General features: G+C 43.8%; 1 protein-coding gene across 1 annotated transcript in view; it reads right to left on the reverse strand.

Annotated features, from left to right (window-relative positions):
- The window catches only part of CDH11 (cadherin 11), a 145,326-nt gene that overhangs the window by 69,920 nt on the left and 50,700 nt on the right, over positions 1-24,706 (reverse strand). Inside the window, exon 2 of the mRNA XM_046683684.1 lies at positions 14,223-14,347. The gene's annotated coding sequence lies outside the window, so the exon portion shown is untranslated. The remainder of the gene's footprint in view (positions 1-14,222; positions 14,348-24,706) is intronic.

Here is a 24,706-nt window from a genome sequence, read left to right on the forward strand (position 1 = left end):
CACTTTATGTGACACCTCTCCTGCCCCTTGCATGGTGCTTCTTCTGTATTCCGAGGGGCATTTTCACAGGCACCACCCTTCTGCAGAAAGGAGCACCCTGGGCGTGGTAACTAGCCTGTGGGCCAGCACAGCCTGGAGAGGGGGAGGCTGTGCCTGTTGCCGTCTTCATAAGCTGATGCTCAGGCCAGCTCCAGAGGAAGCCGGCCCTCCAGCATCAAACTGCATGCACCTGACGTAAAAACCTGTGACCTGGAGTCCATCAATCACTGCCATCCTGTCTATACAGCCCTCCATTTGGAGACACCTGGATATTTGGAATGGTACAGATTTGTGCCTCACCACCGCCACACCCTGAGCCCTGTTTAGGGAGCCCTTTCTATGTGACAGGCATGGGTCTAAGTGCATTAGAGGTAACACCTCCTTCAGTTGTCACAAAATTCCTACAGAGCAGACACTGATGATTGCTGATTATAATCATCCTCCTATTGTTGACCACATTTGACAAATATGCAAAGAGAAGCACAGAGCAGTCACTTTCCTAGCAAGTGACAGGTAGAAACGAGATCAGACCCAGGCTTTCCCACCCCTGAGTCAGTCCGCAAGTCCAGAACCCCAGAACCTTCAATGACAGAAAAAAGGAAATACTCTGAAATAGGCTGGAATATATTTCAGGAAGTATTCATCTTTCTTTTTTTTTTTTAACATTTTATTCTTTTAATTCCTTTAAAGCTAACAAAACTGTAGTGAAATGGGGAAAGAGAGTGTCTGCTGCTTGAGAAAGACTTCCGCTTCATAAATCCTAGTTTCTTTTTCCTCCGCAAAGATCTAATTTTATTTACGCTTCCCAAATGCAGCCCAGCAGTGGGGACCACGGGATTTGAGCTCTGGCGGGAGATGGAAAACAGAGCTTCTGTTTAGATCTCACGGCTCAGGTTAATGCGTCGTGATTCCTCCACAGGCTCTTTCCCAGGCTGCTGTTATTCCACTGTCTGCTGGGGAAGAAAATGTCCCCGTGAAAATAAATTAAAGGCAGCAGTATTTACAAATCCTGAGTCAGATTTCCATCCCGGCCAACAGGATGAGAATCTGACCCATTGTTTACACTAGTAAGCTGAGAATGACATCGAAAGCTCTCTTATTAACCACAGGGGAGATAACGATTTAAGTGGCTTTAATCTGGATGGGTGCTTTACAATAGAAATGTGTATCTGCTCCTCATACAGAAGAGAAAAGAAACAGCATTTACTTCTGTATTTAACAGACGAGACACCTAATTCCAAGCCTTGTTTCTACATATCCGTGGAACCCACGTCTCTACGGTGGTTTCACTTAGAAATTCGGCTTGCACTGGGGAAATAGGTTGCATATGAAGGTCCAAGGAGACAGACCCCTCATGGAGGTGGAAACACCGTGCATGCCTAGAAAAGAGAATGCAGCGTTCTTTTTGCAGCCTGGAAAAACAGCATTGGTCTCCTTTCCCCGGGTCTCCCTTTTTTCCTAAGACACACCCACTTCCGCAACTAAGGACACAACCGTGTGGATCATTCCTCACAGGGATGCGGTAAGAACAGATGAGAGAAACAAAGGCCAGGACGCTCTGCAGAGGCAAATCATTGTCATCATTTGTGTTACTGCTGCAACCCAGGATCTGTTTTTTTCTGGGCACCAGCAGGGTGGTGTGGGAAGCACCTGAGCACTGAAGCTGGAGTGTCTAGAGATGAAGTCTCAGCCATATTATTTATCAGCTTTGTGGCTTCTTGGGCAAGGCATGAACTGATCTGACTCTTCATTTCCTCATCTGTAAAATGGGTATATGCTTCCAGCCTATGTTAGTCTGCCCCCCGCCTTTTCTCTATTTCAACTAAGTCCAATTTTCTGAACATAGGATACAATTCACTATAATTTAGCTGTGTTGAGTTTGAAGAGTACTGTAAAAAATAACAGCTTTGAGATAGAATCCACATATCATCAACTCCCCCCCTTTTTTTTGGGTGGGGGAAGATTGGCCCTGAGCTAACATCTGTTACCAATCTTCCACCTTTTGCTTGAGGAAGATCGTTGCTGAGCTACCATCTGTGCCAATCTTCCTCTATTTTATGTGGGATGCCACCACAGCATGGGATGACGAGCGATGCTAGGTCCGTGTCTGGGATCTGAACCCACAATCCCTGGGCTGCTGAAGCAGAGCATGCAAACTTAACCACTATGTCACTGGGCTGGCCCCAAAGTCCACCCTTTTAGAGTGCATAATTCAGTGTTTTTTAGTACATTTGCAAAGTTGTGCATCATCACTGCTATCTAATTCCAGAACATTTTCATTACCCCCGAAAAGCAAACTCACAGCCATTAGCAGCTACTATATTTAGAACATAGTTTACTAATCAACATCCTGCTACTCTTCAAGATCTAAGTGATCTTCTCTAAAATCCTCACTGAATTACTCTTGAACTTAGAGGCAGCCCCAAAGTGTCAGGCATTTGATGCATACCCTTCTGGGGCCCCCAGATTGACAGTTGAAATCTCCCCAGCCTTTCCAAAGAGATGTCGTGTTCCTGGAGCACAAAGGCCATGGTTCCCGTATTTTCTGTCCCCCAGTACCTCAGCTCAGGGCTGAACACACACGTAGGTGCTTGGCAAACGCATGGCTTCTGACTGGTTGGCCAATTGCCACCTCTTCCAAAGACCAGCATGTTTGTCATCTGTCTGCTTCTCTGAATGCCGAGGCCTCCACAAGCTGTCATGTTCCCTGATTATTCTCCCCAAAGCATGTGCTGTTAATGTTTCATCTTAATGAACTGTCCAGTCGAGTTTAGCAATGGGAATAGCGATAGAAGCACAGTAAAAATGGCTTATGCCTTGCTATTGTCAGAAACCGTCCCCCTACAACACTGGCACATAATTGAAATAAAATATCTCAATGGGTACAAACACCATTTGTCAAGAATAAAGCAGAGTAAGTGTTATTTCAAAAATCCATACTAACGGGCTTTATGAACATGGATTATTGGAACATTCCTCTGATTGATACCTGCTCAAGTATTTAAGTGCATGGCTATCATTCTCTGTGTTTGCTGGAGTGAAACCACTTTGGGTACCAAGCTACATGTCAGCCCCAATTTTCCGGAGTTTTAGAGATGCACGTTCTTTCCTGGCAGGAGATGGGTCGGGCAAGCTGGAGCAGGCCTGAAAGGCCGGTGTTAATGCACAGATGCACGCGTGGGGAAGCCATTATGCAGTTGTTGGTGTCCCAGGAGTGGATACTCCAGGAAACGACGCCACTCAAATCTGAATGATGGCCCAGGAGGAAGTCAGAAAGAGAGAGAACAAGGAATAGCGAGATATCTGATGATTCTGCTCAACCCAGCAATGTGCAGGAGTCCACGCTCTAGCCCTCCGCCTCGCGCAATTTTCTAAGGCAGGCCCCCCAACCATCGTATTCCTGTCCAGCCACAAGAGAAACATTTAAGAACTAGGTATTGGCTTAGTCATTCATTCAAGAAATGTTTACTGAGCTATTACTAGTGTGGATGGCATTGCTCTTGACGTTAAGGTTATGGGCTGGGCACATCTCTGAACCTTGGAGGTCTTAGATCTCATGGGGGAAAACAGACAATAAAAAAGTACACCACGAAAGGAAATGGACATGAAATTCACAAACAGTGATGACCGCTGTGAAGGATTAGAAGGAATGATGAAACGTTGTCGAAGAACTGCCGGGTGGGTGGCAGGTGCGGTTTTGGAAGGTGTGACATCAGGAAAGGCCTCTTGGGGGGACACTTAAGCTGAGCCCTAAGTGATGAGAAGGAGCCAGGTATGTGAGGAGACCCAGACTGAGGGGACAGAAAGTGCCAAGCCCTTGAAACTAGAAAGGGCTGGGCCTGCTCAAGGGAAAGCAATGTCCAGTGCGGCTGAGTGGGCTGGCCGGGGGCAGAAAGGGAGGGAGTGACCATGTCTAGGGGGGCACTGGTGGTAGAGCTAGTGCCTGGGTTTAATTCTGATTGAAATGGGATGTCATTAAATAGTTTCATAAGGACGTGGGGCCATTGCAGGGAAGGCTCCACTTCCCTCTCCAGTCCCTTCCTCCACCACGCCGCAGATGAAATCCAGGCCTGCCTCCCCTCCAGCTTATTTTTTCAATTCAGCTTCTGATCTAGACTTTGATTCCCACTGGTCTTCTCATCTGCACCTCTGTCCTTCACCTGAGTACCTATTCTGGGCAGCCATTCTAGCCTCTGTTCTTCTGTTCCAGCCTTGGCCCTCCTAACCTAGACTTCACTTTGGGCCCCCTGATAGGGCTAAGCAAAAGGAACAGAGGAGTCCCACGAAAGAGGAGGAGAAGGCCATTCAGACACGGGCATCGACCTCTTAGACGCAGCATGTATTTAGAAAAGCAATCAGCAGGGCTCAATGGGAGACTTCTCTTGCCCTCCACTGAAGTGCAGGGGCAGCCAGAATGCTCTGGGAGAAGCACAGTTTGAGGGAAGAAGCAGGATTAAAACCAGTCTTCAGAGTAGAAGTAGTTTAAGTTCCATGAGGTCCTTTTCTGTCTTGTTCCCCACAGTATCTTTGGTACCTAGCACAGAGCTTAGCATCCAATGAATACAAACTCAACGAAAACAATGAAGGAACAAATGAATTTAGTATATTCACGGACAGACACAAGAAGATTTGCTGCAAAACATTCAATAGAGTTTGTGTCAGATTGGGTTCTGTGAGAAGCCTACTCTGAGATGGAGTTTCACATGGGGATGTTTATTAGAGGGTGCCCTTGAGATCAACATCCATGAGAGGGATGGGAAGGGAATGAAAGCAGGAACAAATATAGGGAGAAGGTGAGGTGGGATGGAGATCCAACAATGCTTCAGACCACTGTGCCTGGTCCCCTGGGCTAAGGAAGATCCCAAGTAGAACTGAGATGGCCAAACTCTTATTGCTCAGTCATTGGATGTGGGCGGCCCCAGGAAGGGGCATGTCCTTGGCTGAGATGAACAGCTGCAACTGAGGCAACCTGACAGGGGCTGAGAGCTGAAGGTTCTCTGCCATGTGCACTCCCAGTAGCTGGACCACCAGTCCTCCAGGGATGTGGCAACTGGGTAGTGCACAGCAGTGTTCAACTGAGAAGCAATTCTACCTACGTTGGGATCTACTGTTGCTTACAGGTCTTGGTGCTTCTAAAAAAGTTAAAGGAAAGTGAAGCGATCTCCACCTTCATTTGGGTTGGTACCTCTGTGGTTTGATGGACAGAACATTGACATTAATCGTAGGAGATGAAAAAGGGCTAGAATCATGGCTCTGCCATGTATTATGTGTGACCCTGGGGAGGAGACAACTCTGTTTTCCAGACTCTGCTTAAGCTCTCTGAGCCTCAGTTTATTTTTCCGTGGGATGAGATGGATAATGCCCACGTCAAGGGATCAAAGTGGATAATGCACAAGCAAGCTCTCTGCAAACTTTAAAGGGCTGTGCAGACAGTGGGAAGGGAGGATATTACCCCTTTTGAAAATGGACGTGGAACAGTAAACACTGGCTTATCAAGGAGAACCTGCCAGTGCTCTCAGCAGTGGAAGGCCCAGGTGGATGGAGACCATGTCTCACTCCTGTGAAGGCCATGTGCATGGAGCGTGCACATGTAACCCACACGCGGTGATAGAAGATGCAGCATTGAACATCCAAATTCTATCCTCAAGGATCTTGCAGGCTTGTTACACAAATAAATGGCAAAGGGATCACAAAAGAATGTCAACGCCAATTTCTCCGTTAGGTGCAGTGCCTGGAGCCTGCTATACTTTTAGGGGCTCATAGGAATGGTTTTGTTGTTCTCCATTAGGCGCAGTGCCTGGAGCCTGCTATACTTTTAGGGGCTCATAGGAATGGTTTTGTTGTTGTTGTTGTTTGTTTTTTTATTGAGATATAACTAACATATAACATTATATTAGTTTCTGGCATACTATATATAATATAGTATAATGATTTGATATTTGTATATATTGCAAAGTGATCGCCACAGTAAGTCTATTTAATATCCATCACCACACACAGCTATAATTTTTTTCTTGTGATGAGAACTTTTAAGATCTGCTTTCTTTGCAATTTTCAAATATACAATACAGTATTATTAACTATAGTCACCATACTGTACGTTACATATCCAGAACTTATCTATTTTATAGCTAGAAGTCTGTACCTTTTGACCAGTTTCACCCATTTTGCCCACTTCTAAACCCCCACCTCTGGCAATCACCCATCTGCTCTATCTATGAGTTTGAGATTTTTTTAGATTCCACATTTCAGTGAGATCATATGGTATTTGTCTTTGTCTGACTTATTCCACTTAGCATAATGCCCCATGGTCCATCCATGTTGTCACCAATGACAAGATCTCCTTATTTTTTTATGGCTGAATAATAGTTCATTGTATACATATATATCACATATCTTTATCATTCATCCTTCAATAGATACTTAGGCTGCTTCCATGTTTTGGCAATAGGGAATAACGCTGCAAAGGATGTGGGGGTGCATATATATTTTTGAGTTAGTGTTTTCATTTTCTTCAGAAAAATATCCAGAAGTGGAATTGCTGGATCATGTGGCAATTCTATTTTTAATTTTTTGAGGAACCTCCATACTGTTTTCCATAGTGTCTGCATTAATTTACATTCCCACCAACAGTACACAAGGGTTCCCTTTTCTCCACATCTTCACACAGGAATGTTTTAATTTCTTTTAAAGTCAGAAGGAAAAGTGATCTTCTAGGGTAGAAGATTATATTCATCTTTATACCAAAGCAATCACAAAATATAATATTTATTATTTTTTTAGAGAAAAAGATGCTCATGAAGGCAAAGGTGCCCAGGGCCCATGGAAGGCATATTGAGACCCCCCAAGGAATCAAAGAACTAGGGAGAAGAAGTGAAAAACTCTACCTCATGGGGTCAGGGAACCCGACCTGGAAGAGTGCATCCTTCTCTGCACACCCAGACAAATGGGAAGAGGGAAGGAAAACTTGTGAAAAAGCATTAAGAGTGAACATCACAGGGTGTTCATGGATCACCAGCAATCTGATATGCACACAGAGTAAATGGGAGGATGAGATGGGCGCTTTAGGACATGAGAGTGAGTGGAGGCCGGATCATGTCGGTCTTGGCAGCCAGGTAGAGGACCCTGCAATTTATCCTGCAAGGACGACAAGCTTCTGAAGCTTTGGGTTTTAGGCTGAGGGAATTTGATACCATTTAGATTTCGGAGGAATCATGCTGCAGCTTAGTAGAGAAGGACTGGGGAAGAGGGCATGGAGCTGGACACGCTCCCATGACCCTGAGCTCCAGCCACCTGGGCTGTTCCCGTGTGAGCTCAGGCTGCTCACGGCCATTATGGGGTCCAGCTCAAATCCTTGACAAGAGCGAAACTACACAAGCCACAAAGGCTTTTTCTTTCTTTGCCCAAAGCATGATGTAAATCTTTAGGGGCAATGAATAACAATCCTCTTGGGTCCATTTTTCAAGTGGAAATTCTGAAGAGAAATTGGGAGTGTTGAGAGGTCTAAAATAGTATCTGTTATGGACAGAAATATGGTACTTCAGGAAACTTGCTAGACATTCATTTAAAGAGGTACCTTCTCACTAGCTCTTGCAAGTATGTTATGTGGCTGAATTTTTTAAAAATTCGTTTTCTTAGGAAAAAAGAAGTATAAGAACTGTTTCTATGGCAACCTAACAGCATTTTGAATGGTGCTTAGAGTCTTAAATTCAGAGCCTCTTGAAAAGATGAACTCAGTGGCCCCTCCACAACTTTTCTAAAGCTTCCAAATGGAAGCATCTGCCAGGGGTCTGGCTGCAGCCTTCTAGCTCCTCAGCAGACACAAAAAATTGGTGGCAGATTTCAGTATGGCTTGTTACCTTTCCTTCTCTGCTCTCTCAAACTGCCTTGAGCTCTGAGCCCCCACAGGGCATAGGGTAATTGGAGTTAGTAGCCTCTGGAGAAAATGGTGATTCTGTGCCTTACAAATCACATGGGTGAAAGAAGGCAGACAGACGATCGCTTGCTTTTGTTCTGAAGCACTCTGGGAGCAGGGGAATAAACCTTCCTGATGGGCCCAATTTAAGGAAATAGGTAGACTTAGAAGAAGGGGGTCAGGGGATCCCCCTCACTGGCATATGAGTTCCATGAGAATGGGAACTGCAATGGCCTTCTGCACAGGTGCACATGTGGATTTAGCACAGAGCAAGTGGTCCATAAATGAATTAATGAATGCCAGAAAGTCATTCCTTGGAGATTCCACCCCACCATGCACAGGTTCCACTGCTTTCTTCAGCCAGGACATGTCTATATGTCTGTCACCCCACAGATCTTGAGCAGCCAGCCTGCAAAGAACACGTGCTAGTCTTGGCAAAAAGCAGGAAAGAGTGTTGTGAACCCTTTCAGGAATTACTTGATGAGCAAATGAATGAATGAATACCTGAGAACAATCCTCCTAGGCCCAGAGTCCTCTGTGAAACCATATCACATTGTCTTCTTGGGTTACTTCCTGCCTGTCACAGTGTTCAAAGTCCTTCTCACGTTGAGTACAAACTATCCCTTGCCACGTAACGTGCGGAGGAAGGGCACAGATAACTGGAGCAGCGCTCAGGTGCTTTGATCTTGAAAAGGTAGGAATCCTACACCAGCCTTTGGGCTGCCGTGTTGACTCTGACAAGCAGAACAGAAGAGTCACACTATCTAAATGGCTGGTTGTCGGAAGTGAAGTAATTAGATTTCACCTAGACTGTCTGTTCCCACCCTGGACCACTGAGCCCAGAAGGCAGGGAGATGCTCACCTGCTGGTAACCCCCACCTCTTGCTGAGTGAGTGCCTGACAAGATAGGGGAGAACCCTTTCCCAAAGATGAGCACAAGGTAGGTATCAAGTGACCCAAAGAGGGGCCCCTCCTGCCATTTCCATCCTGGGGGTGGATTTGCTGCTTATGGCAACTCAGGGAAATTAAGAGGAACACATTCTCAGGTTCAAGTACTTTTGGTTATCTTGCTAAATAAGTGCTGGGAAGAGGCAGCTCTCCCAGTGTTCTAGGAAACTGACATCCCAGCTGTACCTTTATCAGGGACTAAATCCATAAAATTGTTGCAGAGATCATGGCAAAACAATAAAAATACACAAAAACTTAGTGACTCTAGATGAATAGTTCATAGGAATTCATTGCATTATTTTTGCAGTTTTCTGTAGGTTTGAAATGTTTAACAAAAAATTTAAAGTTTAAAATCAAAGGGAAAGCAAGCAAAACGAAAAAGGGAAAAAGTTTCCTTTTCCAAATCAAGGGGTAGGACAGTGTGTGGAACAGCCTTTACAGTTGGATACCATCTATATAAACAAATGTGGAGGAAGCAACTTAGACAGATACGAGTGGTTGTACCTGCCGAGAAAATCTCTGGACAGTCACACAGAAAACCAAAAATAGCAGTTGCCTCCAGGGAAGGGAATTCATGGGTTAGACGATAGAGGTTGAAGGAGACAATTCTCTGTAGACCTTTTTTCATCTTTTGAATTTCGAACCATCTTCATTTATTTAACTGTTTTATCTATTTAAAGATAATAAAACCAACTACTCATGGGGGAATTTGGCTCAAGAATTGCTGTACTGTTCTCTTTGCCTGAAAAATCCCTCCTGATCTTCTGGAAAATTCCTACTCATGCTTCACATCTAAACCTAAAGGTCACCTCCTCACTGAAGCATCCCCTGATTTCCTCTATCAGACTGAGACCTTCTGTGCACGTACAGATCCCTGGAGCTGTCTAGAAGAAACTCTGTGCCATGCTCGCTGCCAGCCTGGCTCCACCACAAGACGTGGGGCTCTTTAAAGGCCCGACTTTAGGTTTATCGTTGTATGTCAGATGCATGTGCATTGGTTCATTGTTGTATCTCCAAAGCTACTCCAAGGCCTAAAATAGGAACGTTCTCAAGAGACGGCCAGTGAGGGAAGATAACTAGGGTTCTTTTTCCCTCTCCTCATGCATTATCTCCCACTCAGTGTACACATTCAGTTGTATCCACTGTACTAGTCAGAAGCCTCTAGATCTCCTTTGTAACTCAAGTGGCGACTTCGAATATGGCCATACCAGGAGAACTGTAAGGTAATTGCCCTCCAATTTAGTTAAGACTGGAAGGCAAGATACGAAAGAATTAGACGAGACAGTGCTTAGGGGTAGAGAGCCTGGCTCCACCCATTGTTAATCACGTGGCCCTGGGCAAGTTTATGAACCTCTCTGAACCTCAGTGTCCTCATCTAGAAAAGAATCGTGATGACTGCCCAGATCAGTCAAAGTTCTGGTGACATCAAACAAGATCATGAGCGTAAAGCACGTCCCTGGTGCTCGATAAATATCAGCTCTCATTGTTATTATCAGGAGTGGTCTCTGCATTTTGTTCCTCGTTAGTTAAATAAAGCAAGATCAAAGAATCACAAGTTTGGTTGAAGTTTTTCCTTTAGTGTTGATTCGGACAAAGCTAGGACATTCACGTTGCCCGACACAGGAGAGCTTCCTGTAATTCTTAGTGGACTGCAGTAGTGACAGTCACATCGAACACAGTGAAGATCTTTAAAGCAGTCAGCAAGTGTCTGTTTATGATTCTAGTGACACCAGCTACAGACAGATCCTTGGCCTCTTTCTCCACGGTGGCCTACATCCCGAAATAGGAAATGTGCATTCTCAGACAGACCCAGCAGGCTCAGGGTTTTAGGAGGCAGGCTGCCAACATTTCAAACTGTCAAGGAAAAGGCAGAGCCTGGTAGATACTCCAGCGCAGGTAAGCTGCCCCCTCAAGCAGCTTTTTGGGATTGATTTTTGTGCTAATGAATGATAATTGGGTGACCTGTGACCAGCAGCTCCTGCTGATGATCATTCAGGAGGGTCTCAAAGTGTGTACACTTTTCACGAACATAAGGGCAAATACTTTTCACTTCCAGACATTCATAGTTGTGCCCCAGTGCCTTACTAAAAGCCCAGCGAGGCAGCAGGTCTGAGAAGCCCAGTCCTGCAGATACTCAGCTCATTCCTCCTTTGCTCTAAGGAGGGATGAAGACAGGTGTGCCAGGAATGGAAGTCCAAGTGGATTTCCCTGGAAGTCGCCAGAGAGCTGACCCTGTGAGCCCAAACCACTCACCACCATTGTTAAAAGTCTTTCTCTCTGTCTCCCTCCACCACCTCTTCTTCCTTCCTTCCTTGGATTCTGAGTGCCTTACACACACCTACTTCAAGGTAAACCCCTTGAGGAAAAGGAAAGTGCCCCTCCATCTCTGCCTGTGTGCACAGCACACCATACTTGTTCAAAAACCTCTGGCATCGTGACCTGATTGGGGATCAAGAATCTGAGTCTTGAGCCCAAGTTGTTGGTTAGTTTTGTTTTGTTCTTCCAAAACTTACAGTATGATGATGAATAAGTCCCTTTTTCCCTCTAGGCAAAAAAGAAAAAAACAAAAAATCCCTCTCTCTGAAACAAGAAGCTTATCCTGAAAGATCAAAGGACCATTCCATCTGTACCATGTCGTGGTTTTTTACGGGTGCTACAGCATTAGAATCCTTTACCTTCCTCTCCCTGAAATAAAAGCTAGGCAGAACTCTTCAGAACAGGCTGTTCTTGATTCTTCAGTGGAAAAAAAAATCTAACAGATTTCCTAAAAGAGAAATTAAATTCAAGTACTTTCTATTTAACTTCTGACTCTGTTTCATTGATACTGCATTCTAATTGTCCCTATTAACTAGAAAAATAGGAAATGTCAGTCTCATGTCCTATTGAAGAATTCAAAGGGCTGATGAAATGAAGAGACCCATTTGGCTTGGCAGAAATGAGCTGATCATCATTCACAGACACTTCCATAGGAGGGATGCATTTCATCTGCTGAGCCAGGCTGCAGAGCAAATGAGTGCAAAATATGCTAATGCGCGAGGAGTCGGTCACACAATTTCCAACTCATATTGGTGCATTTGCAGTGAAGTGCAGCTCTGCTCCCAGGGAGAGTGTTTTCATTCAGTGGTTTATTCCCATAACAAACAGTGAGCAGAACACAAGAGAAAGATTTTGGAGGAGCTCCTCAAATTGAAATTTTGTTCCCAAACAGACCCATAATAAAACATGAGTGGAAAACACCAAAGATTTATGAGTCCTGATCATGCAGGATGACCATCTAGGCAACAATAGCTTGTGTGAGCTGCAGAAAAAGCCTCTGGCCTTCTGTGGAGGAAACGTTTTTTGTCCTTAATGTAGCAGGTTCATTTAGGGGAAAGGGCTAAAGTCAAATTTCCCAAGGTAAAAAGTATGGCAAGATGGCCTGAGGCAAGTTACTTATCTTATCTCACACTCAGTTTTCTCATTCAGAAAATCTTGGATATTAATAGTTCCCGTTACATTAGATTGTGCAAGCATTAACGGAAGTCAGACCTCTAAAAATCTTTATGCCTGACACCTAGGAAGTGTTCCACACCTGTTAGCTGCCGTTATCATGACTTTTATCTCTGGTAACATTGGCGCACCCCTTCCTCATCTTCTTTTCAAAATATACTTAAAGTCTCTACTTATATGTTTGATAAATATTTATTGAGAGCCCACTTTGGCCCAGATATAGCGCTTGCAAGTGGGAGCAACAAAATAAATCCTGCCCTCAAGAACTTCCAGATCTACCTGGAAAGACAGACAATTAAATAGACAATTAGAACCCAACGTGGAAAGCACAGTAAATGCTCTAATCTCTGACTACTAAAGCGTTGTCTAGGAGACACCCATAGCTCAGGCTTAGGGGATCAGGGAGAGCTCCTTAGAGATAATGAGGTCCAAGATAAGATATAAAATGAGGGATAGTTAGCTTGTAAGGAGAGAGAGATTATGGGGTTTGGGGGAAATGATGGTTGTGCCATATGGTAGATTCTAGAGTAGATGTGTATAGTGAGGGCTGGGTGTGGAGAGAGAGTGGCTGAGAGATGAGTCTGGACAGTAAACAGTGGCCCCATCATTGAAGGGTCCTAGAGGCTTTAAGAAATTCAGATATCTATCATTGAAATGGATTGAGTAGGAAAGCAACATAATATCTGGATTTAGGGACACTGTCAGGATATGTATGAAAGATGGATCATGCTGGAGCTGACAAGGGACAAGGAACTCTGAAGGCAAAAAGACCTGTTAGGTGGCAATTACAGAAATCTGGAAGAAAGAGGATTTGGTTTTACATCTGGATGGTGGTGGTGGGAACAGAAAGAAATAAAAATATTTCAGAAATAATCAGAGAGTAGAATCAGTAGGAATCAATATGAATAAATCCTGTTGGAGGTGAGGGATTGAGAGGTACAGGGAATCCCTACCATGTTTCTGGTCTGGGTGAATTTTGACACATCACTGAAATGTGGCACACAGGACAAAATGAAGTTTTGGAGGAGAAAATCAGGACTTGTCTTTTGAGTCTGCATTTAAGGCACCTGCTGGACATCCACGTGGAGATGAGCCATAGGCATATGGATAGGTAGGTGTAGAATCCTCAACTGTGGAAAGTCATGCTGGTAGAATTAATTCTTAAATTTCTATCTGGATATTTGGACGTCCTATAAAGGTAGCTCCAGTTACACGGAGCAGGTGGAGGAGGCAAATGGATTCACAGAATCCTAAAACTTAAGAACATGAGAGACGTTCCAGCCACCCTTGTGGCCCAGAAAAGAGCATGTTAACCTAAGGGTGCACGGACAGTGAGTGGTAAAGCTGGGCCTGGGAGCTCAAATCAGCCTCCTGGCTTATGATCTAGTGCTCTGTCTTTTGAGGAACTTTCTAGCAATCTCTTTTCCTTGTGGGATGAAGCCATCTTGTTGATATTTAAAGAATTCTTTTCAAAAGAAGAAAAGGGGAAAAAAGCAACAGGGCAGGTCTTTGTCAATCTATCCGGCTGAGTCCTTGCTAAAGAACTCTAATCCCCTTTAGTTCCTTCATTCACGTCTGCATCTTCAAGAAAACTATCATCGCCGGATGGGCACATAACAGGTGTTTAATAAAGAGAACCAAGTCATGACAATGAATAATCACATTCCTAAAAGCCCAAGAAAGTAGGCCTTTCCCCCCATCTCAGAATCTACTTTGGGTTTGGTGAAGGTCTCCATCAAGGCAAGTTTGAGGGGTGGATGGGGCAGGCATAATTTCCTTCTCCACACATAAAGTATCATTTGAATCATTCAGTAACGTCGGTCCATCTTACCTTCTTCACCCATTGGATACCTGTTGCCAATTTCTGTAACACACTCCACCCATCTGATTGGTCACTCAACAAATGGCGACAGGAATGAGTGTCACGGGGCCACAGAGCCAAAAATACAGTGATTTCTGCAAAGAAGTAAAAGGACCATTAGTAACCTAGGGGTGACATGAATCAATAAAGTGATGCACTACCAGACACTGGGGACACACAGTTGCATAAGACAGATTTTTCTCTTAGAAGATAACAGTCCAGGTGTGGGGAGAGAGATGTAAACAAATTATAATTGTGTGCAAAGTGGGAAAAATTTGTCATGGATTTAGAGGTACCACAGGATAGTGTGATTAATCATATGTGCATTTGGTACTTTGATAACAAAGATAAAAGCAGTCTTACATCCACCTTCTTATAATATGTTATGTACTTTGCATGTATTTACTAAATCACTAACAACAAATCTGTAGCGGGGATATGAAGTCTCAGAGCCAGTTTCTGAGAGAACTTACATTTTCTCAGCATCCAAAGCAAGTACCTTCCCCCCTAAAGTGAGAAGCACTGTTCTGGTGCTGTCAGATCCTTGTGGAATGACAGGCTCAAGGGCGAGGAGTGAGAGTGGGGCGGTGGTGACAGGAGATGTCATCCCCACGCCAGCAGAGCAGAGCACTGGGCTGATGGAGCTGGAATTCTTTATCAAGACTACATTCTTCTCACCCCCTCCCGCACTACACCACGCTATGGAGTCACTGTGTGGGGGCTGTGTTCCGCCTGGATTCTGGTCTGATTCATCTCCATATCTCCCAAAGCGTCTAACACATTTCCTAGCCCAGAGCAGCTGTTCAATGTATATTTGTTGAATGAATGAAGAGAGGAATATGGAGTGTCTGAACAGCTGTCGTCTTTAAAAACTGAGGCACTAAACCAAGGAAGGTGCCACTGGCGTCGCTTCCCTAAAAAACAGCAGAAAGGATTTCTTGAACGTCCTTCATCTCTAGAGCTTCCACCTTCTAGGATCAACTCGGCCCGCATTATGGGCTTAAATAGCTTCTACCTTTGAGTTGATTTATTATACTTCATTTTTTTACGAGTCCACTTTTCCTTGGTTCCGTCTAACAGTTCCTCACATACAATGCCTTCTCCAAAACAATGAGAACAGCAACAGCAAAAATGCTTCTTGGTAAAGGGCTAAAGTTAAATTGTAAATCGACCAAAATTTGCTCATAGAACCTTGATTTTGTGATTGTAGCAAGAACAATAAAACTGTCTTATCGTGTGCCAGGCCCAGGATGTCAAGGACAGAGTAGCATTGGAATTATTTCCAGATGCACAGAGAGTCATGGAGAAAAAGCCACATGAGGCAGTTCGTTCAATACGTAACTGGTGAGGAGGACCCTATTTGCAACCATGTTACACGTTGTAGCCAGTCGCCAAAGTGCCCCCCGACCCCCCTGCCAATGGAACGTACCCTCAGATATTTATGTCGCTGTGTAGTCCCCTTCTATGTGAATCTGCGCTGTCCCTGAGTAACCAATAAAATATAGCAAAAGTGACACTATATGATTTCAGAAGCTGAGTCATAAGAGCCTTGTAGCCTCTCTTGTGTTCTTAGAAAGCTTCCTCCGGGAGAGGTCAGCTGCCAAGTCAGAAGTCTGAACACTCTAGATGTCCATGCTATGCGGCAGCTCCAGCTGGCCATGTGGAGAAACTGCAGACAGTAAGAGAGATGCCCAGCCATCTCTAGCAGTTCCAGACATCCAAATGGAGGTGCCAGAAGGTGAGTGAAGGAGCTGTCTTGGACATCCAACCCAGTCACACCATCACGTGACTCCAGCCATATGACTACACAGCGTGAAAGATCCCAAGTAAAAACTACCCAGATGAGTTCACTCCACTCAACTATAAGAGGTAATAATAAATTGTTGTTATAAGCCATGAAATTTTGGGGCGGTATGTTACTCAGCAACAAATAACTGGAACACTATAAACAGAGATGGAACAGACATTTGTCACAGGCCTCAGCAATGTACTCTCTTTAAATATATATAACCACTCTGGGTATCATGAGCCCCTCTGGGTATCGTACCCCACCATCAAAGGGGTAAGACTCTTGCCTAAGGTGCACAGCCAAGAACAGCCAAGGTGGGATCGGACCCAGCACAGCAGACTTCATAGCCTGTGCTTCTCCTGGTTTCCTTCTCAAGTCTCCAGCCAGTTCATAAAACAGCTGTATCTGTGGCCAGTATGTTTTTAAAAGCTTACTTCTTAAATCTATAAAAACTCATTGAATTCCCAATTCATCATGCATTCTTTACCTCTCTGAAAAATATCTCCTATAAAACTCCTTTCCCCAAAAGCCTGCAGAGACAATTAAGAGCTTTGGAAGGAAAGGAAAAATAGATGGATTAATTGACTATGAATTCTGATCACAGCAAACGTTTGAGAAAGAGGGGCTGTGGGTTCTGTGGGAAATGTTGGTATACAACTACACCACATTTCTTAGAAAAGGAAAAAATGAACACAGACATCGAAGTTGCTTTTGTGCTTCTAGCAGAGTTGACAGGAAAAAGAGAGTCCATCGGGTCTCAGAGGTCTGGGCAGGTCCACTGCAGACCTTTGCTTTCTGCATTGGCGTTCTCAGTTGGAATGTTCATTTTCCCTCCTCTCTCCCACATCTCATGACTCTAGACTCAGAATCATGGGTTCCCTTCTAAGCCAGGAAAATACAACCCAGCGTTGCTGCATCCAGCCCTACCTACTCTCAGGGTATCTTCCCCTCATTTCCCAACCTGCGGGACATCACAGGACCTCTCTCAGCCTGTTCCATCACTGCATGCAGCCACCCATGGTACCAAGCCTCTTAGAGGCACAGACACTACATGCCATATATTATTTCATAGAGATGAGAAATCAAGAAAAAGCACATCCGAACCCAAGGGTGTAAAGCGGGACAGAGAAAACACGTGGCAAGCACAAAATCAAGGAGAAAACTCAGAGAAGAATGTGATATGATTGTGACAGATTCCTTTTGCTGAGTTCTGATTTGTATGGAAGGCTCGGTACCACAGGGTCTTACCCTTCCCTTTGACCCACAAGTCGTGTTGATTTCATCCCTCTCTTACGATCTCTGCTCTAAATCACATACCGTGGCTTATAGATCTCTATGTATGGGTCCTCTTCTAGAATGTGGGCTCAGCCAGCCCAGATGTGTGCCAGGATCATTGTCAACAGCACAATAACATTTAGCGCTGGGGGTAAGTGTGGAAAGTCTATGTGAATTAGATTAAAATAGTCCCACCTCACTTACTCCATCAACACGTGTTTCAGGATCTCCCGGCCACTTGCTGTGTGATCACTGCTGGTACAGGTAGAATACAAGGTGTTGGTTGAAAAGGGAAAGAGGTGCCATTGAGGGTAGGAGGATAGTCCAAGGAGACGGTGACAGCTCAACTTTACAGATGATGAAACTGAAGCTACGTGGTAAATGCCCAAGTACACAGAGCAAGGAAGTAGCATAGTCAGACTGGGCCACTAACAAGTCCACCCCTTTCCCAGCAGCTCTAGGAGCTCACACAAGGCTCACTTTCAGAGGTAAATGATGCCTAGGCCTCTCATATGTGACCATGGTCAATTTCTCCTTTTTGATATAACAACACATCAGGGAATCTGAGAGATTTCTGTACAGAGCTGACAAACTATGATTAAATATATTACTATTACATAAACCAATGAAATATCAAGTTTTTGAAACTTTTATCAGGCAAAGAAGTCAAGCAAAGGTCATATACTTTTCAGTCGGTCAAGAAAGTGGCCGTTTTGCTGATGTGTTTTTCTTGCTCTGCAGGCAGGACAAGGGGCAACATATACGCAGTAGTCCTGGGTGCCCTCATGTGAGGGTTTCTTCTTTGTGTGGGTGTCATACGTTCCTGACACTGTTGAGGGGATGAATAAACCCAATTATTAATCACCACTGGGTGTATTTCTTTCCAGTTATCACCAAAGTTCCAAAACCATACAGTGAAGCATATTTTGTAGATTATCATTTTTTTTTTAAAATGGGGGAAGCATTAGGCTATCGAAAGTGAGGGGACAAGACTTAAAATCCGGGCTTTGCGTCTTCCAAGATCGTTTGACTTTGGGCAAGCAAGAACTTTCTGAGCCTCAGTTTCCTCATTACATAATGGGATAAGAATATTCTGTAGGATTATTGTGAGGAAGAATGATAGTAAATGCAAAGCTGCACTCAGAGTAGGCACTCCATAATCAGTAGCTGTGATTATGAAAAGATACAGGCTGTGCTTTTTCAACTGTGCATGACTGAAAAGTTAGTTTTACCTTTTATTGTCCTTTTGCTATTTGCAAAGCCCTATGGTAGATATACAACCATTTATATAGAACTAATATTCATATATTTGCACATATTAACATACAATCATATAATATCTAATTAATAGTAATCTATAAGAATTTTCCATGCCATTCTTTTTTCAGATGAGGAAATTGAGTCTCTTGGTTTAGGAAACCCTCAAAGTTCCCCGGCTCAGCCTGGACCTCGGCGCCTGAACGGACGTTCGTGCTGCCAGCTGCCCGAAGTTATTCCTGCCTGTGAAATCGCCAAGGCCGGCGACTGCGGCCTGCGCAGGGCGACGCCCCACGTCTGACTGTAATTACAAGAAAACATCCATAAAGAGTTCCTGGGCTCCAAATGGATTTGACACAGTGGTCCTTTAAATCAAACGCAATACGATTATCTTTATTTCTCTTTAGCAGTTCTTCTAAGTAAGCCATGTCTTTAGAAGCACCTAATACAAACTGACAACCTTCGCGGTTTTGCAAAGCGCGGATGGACGGGCGTAGAGAGAGTCCATTGTCACCATGGTAATTACCGCACAATACCTGACGGCCAATGGACAGTCAGGAGGCGCAGGCAGCAGCTGAATCCGGCATTGTCCGGGCCCGATAAAAAGATTAGAAGGCCTGAAAAGCCGGGGAGCGGGATCTCACAGCTCTTTCGCTCAGCCCTGAAAGGCTCATTGTGCTGCCACCATAAATTCTGGGTTCCCCGGGCACTTGACAACTGAAGCCGGGGACAATAGAATTCTTGTGTCCAACAAAACACTCCTTGTGCAAAGCCAGTCTTATCAGCCGCATTTACAAATGTCTTTCGTTGTACCCAAATAATTCCCCATTAGAAGGGCTATTGGGAGCAGAACTAAATAAATATTCACAGCCTTTGTAATATCTTTGGGAAATGAATAAACAAACAGTCATCTAGCATATGAGCAAACCTCCTGCTACTCTACATTTTATCCCAATTTCTCTCCCAAATTATGTAGTTTCAATTTCTCCCTTTAACATATTAACAACTGCAATACTGGACGTGCCAGTTTTATTTGCCACCCACTACATGCCCCCAATTTATAGTGCATTTTTCTTTTAATTAATCTTGCCGACAACACTGGGAGGGGCTTGTTTTATTCCATCCCTACCTCCTAAAAGAGAAGCCAATTTAACCTCAGAGAAGTTAAATAACTTGCCTAAGATAACAAAGCTAATTAGCAGCAGAATAGGAATTCAAATCCAGATTTCCCTTGCTGTGCCTTCCCACTTTGCCAAGATGTCTCTACTGAATAAAAAAATGAATAAAATGTCAGAAAAAGGGGAAAAGCTAAAGTTAAGCACATCCACGATAAAAGTCACATTTATACAAGTCTATTTATATTGTTATAGAATCTGAGAACACTTAGATTAGAAGGCAAATAAAAAGCCTTTCTCCAAGAGAGTATATTTTATTTTTGCCCTAAAATGCCAGCAGTTTTACTTTTTAACTTTTTTGGAGAAGGGGGGAAGGTAGCAAGCAAACAAAAATAAATATAACCCAGCTTCAGGAAAATTTCACGGATGTGCATTTGGTCAATTGGTAAACTTTTAGAAAGAATTACTGGGGAAAATAAAGCCAGCAGGGGCCACGCAATCACATGTGCTCCAGAACAACTTTCACCTCTTCTGTGGTTTATTTTATTCTGCTTATTTGCCTCCTTGTTGTGAATGAACAGATATCTCAGCATTTGACACTAATGCACATGGCACAACAGAAACTCTCTTCTTGATGGAAGCTACCTGCTAAAGGATGGCAATCTTTACATCAAAAAATCTGATAACATTTCAGCTCTAAATGGTTCCCCATCAGATCAGGAGATGTCCACAATGGTTAACACAGCTTAAGCACTTCTCCCAGGTCTGCCCCAGCCTCACCTCCTGCCCAGGTAAGGCCTGATGGTCCCCTGTTCCTCTCTGCACATACGGTTCCTTCATCTGAATTCCCCTCGCATTCCCTGTTAGTGTAACGGTGGTGGAACTTTCCCTCATTCCGTGGTGTGGACTCCAGGACTCCTGGATTCTCTTAGTGCACCATATTGCTCTTTGATTTCTCCCATGGGTGGAGCTCTTTGTTATTATGGCGGGCTGTCCCTTCACATGTTGCATCCAGGGAAGCTCTGAGCTCCTTGAAGACAGCAACCACATCTTATACTCATTTTTATCTGGCCTGAGTCAGTACGCTGCTAACCCTCTGTAGGGCTTGGCTTGTTGGAGAAATAGATGAATGGTAGTAGTTAGAGAACAACTATAAAACTGTATTTTTTAAATTTTAAAAAGTTGAAAATCTATTGCCCTTTTATGTACTTGATGTCGAATGACAGGTACAATTTGTAATTTCTTTGAAGGACTGTAATGAGGTGCGCACTTGGCCTGAATTATTCAGCCTTGATAAACGGCAAGCTCTTTGGTTTGTTTCCTAAAATAGTTAAAATCAGTAAAATAGGCTATCGTTTTGCAAACAATTGGCTATTAACAAGACTGGGTAACCAACAGGTACTTCTTGACTGACAGTAAATCCATGTGTTTGTGCAAGTATCCAGTTTACAAAAGTGCGATCGATATTTCCCAAATACTTCAGATGCCAAGTAAAGGCATTTAATCATCTTTGACGATTGAAGGGCCTGATTCTAGTCATGTATACAGGATGCTAACTCTTCCAGCTCTTCCATATCTTCAGGAACTGGGTGTTATGTGGACACAACCTATTCGAAACAGGCAAAAATGATTGCTAACATTTACTGGGAGTTTGCAATGTGCCAGATCCGGGGCTAAGTACTTTCCTATAATATATAATTGAATCTTATAAGAATCCTATACATCAAGCACTATGATTTTATTTATTTCATAACTAGGGAATTGAGGCCCAGAAAGGATGAGTAAAGTTGCCCACATTCACAAAGCCACTGAGCAGCGAAGCCAGGTTTTGCACACAGGCAGTTTGAAGGTATAGAAATTCATCCACCAGCTATTCTCAACTGCTTTCTCCAGACATAAATTAGGGCACTAATTTAGGGAAGTAGTCCAATGATTTAAAAAAAAAATAACTGAGGACTACATCAGTACTGAACTATCCAGAGAAAGCAGCCACTGAGCAAGCCCCCTCAAAATGAAAGATGAACAGCAAAGACCTTTGACTGTGACCCAAGGCCTCAGACAGTATCTCTAACATTTTATCAAGTCTGGACAACTTTCACAACAACCAAGAAATCAACTTATTTGCCAATCTCCCTATTCACAAAGTCAGAGAAGTATTTATACACACACTGCAGTTTTTGCTGTGTGCCAGAAATAGTAGCAGCCTGCTACTGTCTTCTCATAGTAAGAAAAGTAAGCTGCCCAGGCCACAGCAATGTGACTGATTTATGATATAATTAGGGGAGGGTTCTCTCTGGGCCCATGATGCTCAGAAAGAAACAAGACAAGGCTTCTCAAAATTAACTGAGACTGTCCTTTTGCTACGTAAAATTAAGGGAAAAAATCTCATTTTGTTATTTACCTCTTCTTAGACACTTTTTCTGAAGAAATAAGCTGCACAAATTCAAGTTGTTTATAAGCTCCACAAGGGCAAGAAGCATGAATGTTTTCTGACCCACTGTGTATCAGGAGGACAAAGGCACAAACGAACGCTTGCAAATAGCTTTTCAGCAAATGAGTTAGTAGATAAAGAAGTGCGTCCCTGGCAGTGAGATCTCATCCGTGGGCAGTGCCTCTGAAGGCCTGCAATGGTGGTGACCTGTAATTTTCTTCAGGCACAAACAGGAATTTGGCCACAGAGGGGCTGACGCGAGCCAGCAAGCAAGTCTAGCGGGCACTCTGCATCCTCATCACACCTCATTAAGTACACTGAATTCATTCACGGGCGGCAGGGGAAGCGGGCCATTAAAATGTTTCAGTTATAGTTTGCTGCACTTTATTGGGAGGATAATATTTTTCACTTGTATGCACAAATTTTGACATTCTTGAGGATCTTGGGAAAAATCACATGCTTCTGCTGAGAATCTAATATTCTTGTAGGAAGCTTTATCTACAGTGTTCCCCCAGGACTCACTTCCCAGGCATATGCAGACACAGACACACACAGACACACAGACACACAGACACACATACACACACACACACATTCTCTCTCAAAACTCCATTTCTCTTTTTCCTTGTCACCTTTTTTTTAATTCCTCAAATGATTGCAAGTAAAGTTGACTTTTACTAATTCCATTGATAAGAGTTGAGAACAAAGAGAAAAATAATACCGTCAACAGCTGTGTGGAGTTGGGTCATCTTACCGGACTGGGCCTTGTGGTATTCAAATCAAAGGCTCTGTGAATTCTTCCACTGCCATGTCCACTTATTAAATCTCTATCTTATGGCTTCTTGTCTTTGATGTCTGCAGCTGTCCAATATTGTATGTAAGTGACACACATATGCACACACACATACACATATGCGATTCACGTTGATTGCTCATCTCTGAAATATTTAGACCATACTCTTTACCCAACAAGTTACAAAATGAATGTTGGCACTGGGTACTGGGGTGCACTTGATGGTCAATACAGTACTTTCCTATTCTGAGCCCGCAGAATTCATTACTCGGAAGAATGAGTTCCCCAGCTAACAGCATGCTCCCTCCCTCCAACAGAGCTCTGACTACATTCAAGGACAGGCTGAGCTAGAGGCTCTCTGGGGGCCTTTCCCCCTCTAGCATGCAACCTGAGCCTGTGATTTCATGGGCCAAAGCTGGGACCATGAAGAAGACCATCTTTAAGAGGACACTGCATATGCAGAAGACCACGAGGACACCAGGGGTCTCCCTTTAGCTCTTGGAGTGCTCTGTAGACATGGCCAGGTTTGACATCACTGACAAGATGGTCTGATCACCTCGGAGAAAGCCAGAGGACTCTGTCCAGAAGCCAGACCAAGAGGGCATGTCACCCAGGAAGCAGGGAGGTAGCACGGGGCCAAGCTGAGGAGTGAGACAGACCTTGGCAGGAAGTGTAGCACCTGCTGGGGCATGGAACTGTGAGTCCAGTGCACCTGTTCCCATCTGGGGCGCCACTATGCACCAGCTCCGGGACTTAGAGCTATGTTCCCTTACCTGGAAAATGGACACTGTAACACCTCATAGAGCTGCAAGGCGATGAGGATAAAGGAGATAATGCATGCAAGTTACGCTATTGTTTCTGGCACACATTTACTGTTCACTAAATATCAGTGGACATCATCATGATCAAAAATGTATCAGTTTTCTGTTATAAGGACTCTATATAATTAGTGCAATGCCTGACACAATAGGAGCCCAAGAAATGACTATTTTTTTATTCCTGGCAATAAATGACAATGAGTCAGGATGTAGACAATACATTTTCAATTCTCTTTCAAACTTGATCTCAGCAAAGAGAAAATCTCCATTGGCAGTGATTCCTGAGCAAATCTCTCTTTTAACAGAGGAGGCAGTCTCAGGCTCAGAGTAGACTCAATTATATTGTTTCTTTTTAACTATAGATATAATTTGGGGGCTACCTCTTATTTATGACGAGAGGTACTAGTGTGCCATCAATGATAATGATATAATTCTCTTCAAAAATATTTAAGAAAAGCAGAATGAGTCAAAAGAAAATATTAAGTAAATAACAGTGTAGGCGGTGCCCAGATATTGTGAGGACAAATACAAATGACTGAAGAGTGGGCGACACTGATCTCTCGCGCTTTGATTATTTTACAGATGGAGCGAACTGAGGCCCCGAGTGGGAGGTGGGAGAGAAGCAGAGGCCACAGAGGCCCTGCCTCTGGCATTCCTCGGGCTCCCTGCAGTGTCCTTAGTAATACCAAGTGTGGGATCAGCTGTGTAATGGGACTGCAGGGAATGACCTTGGTTCTCTTCCAAGGACATAGATAGAATTATAGGGAGAGACCAACGTCAGCCCCAACCTGGTGACGTAGGCTGGAGCAGAGTCTAATAACTCTCTAGGAATGTAGGTCTTCATGGAGAAGAAACTAGGTTGAAAACTCACTGGGCACAGAATCCACCTTGTACCACACTCTATAATTCTTGTTACGCATTTTATACATTCCCCATTTTATTCCAAAGGGAGTTTAAGGCCGCCTGCAAAGATGCA

Source organism: Equus quagga, chromosome 13 (genome assembly GCF_021613505.1).
Source record: "Equus quagga isolate Etosha38 chromosome 13, UCLA_HA_Equagga_1.0, whole genome shotgun sequence".
Lineage (NCBI taxonomy): Eukaryota > Metazoa > Chordata > Mammalia > Perissodactyla > Equidae > Equus > Equus quagga.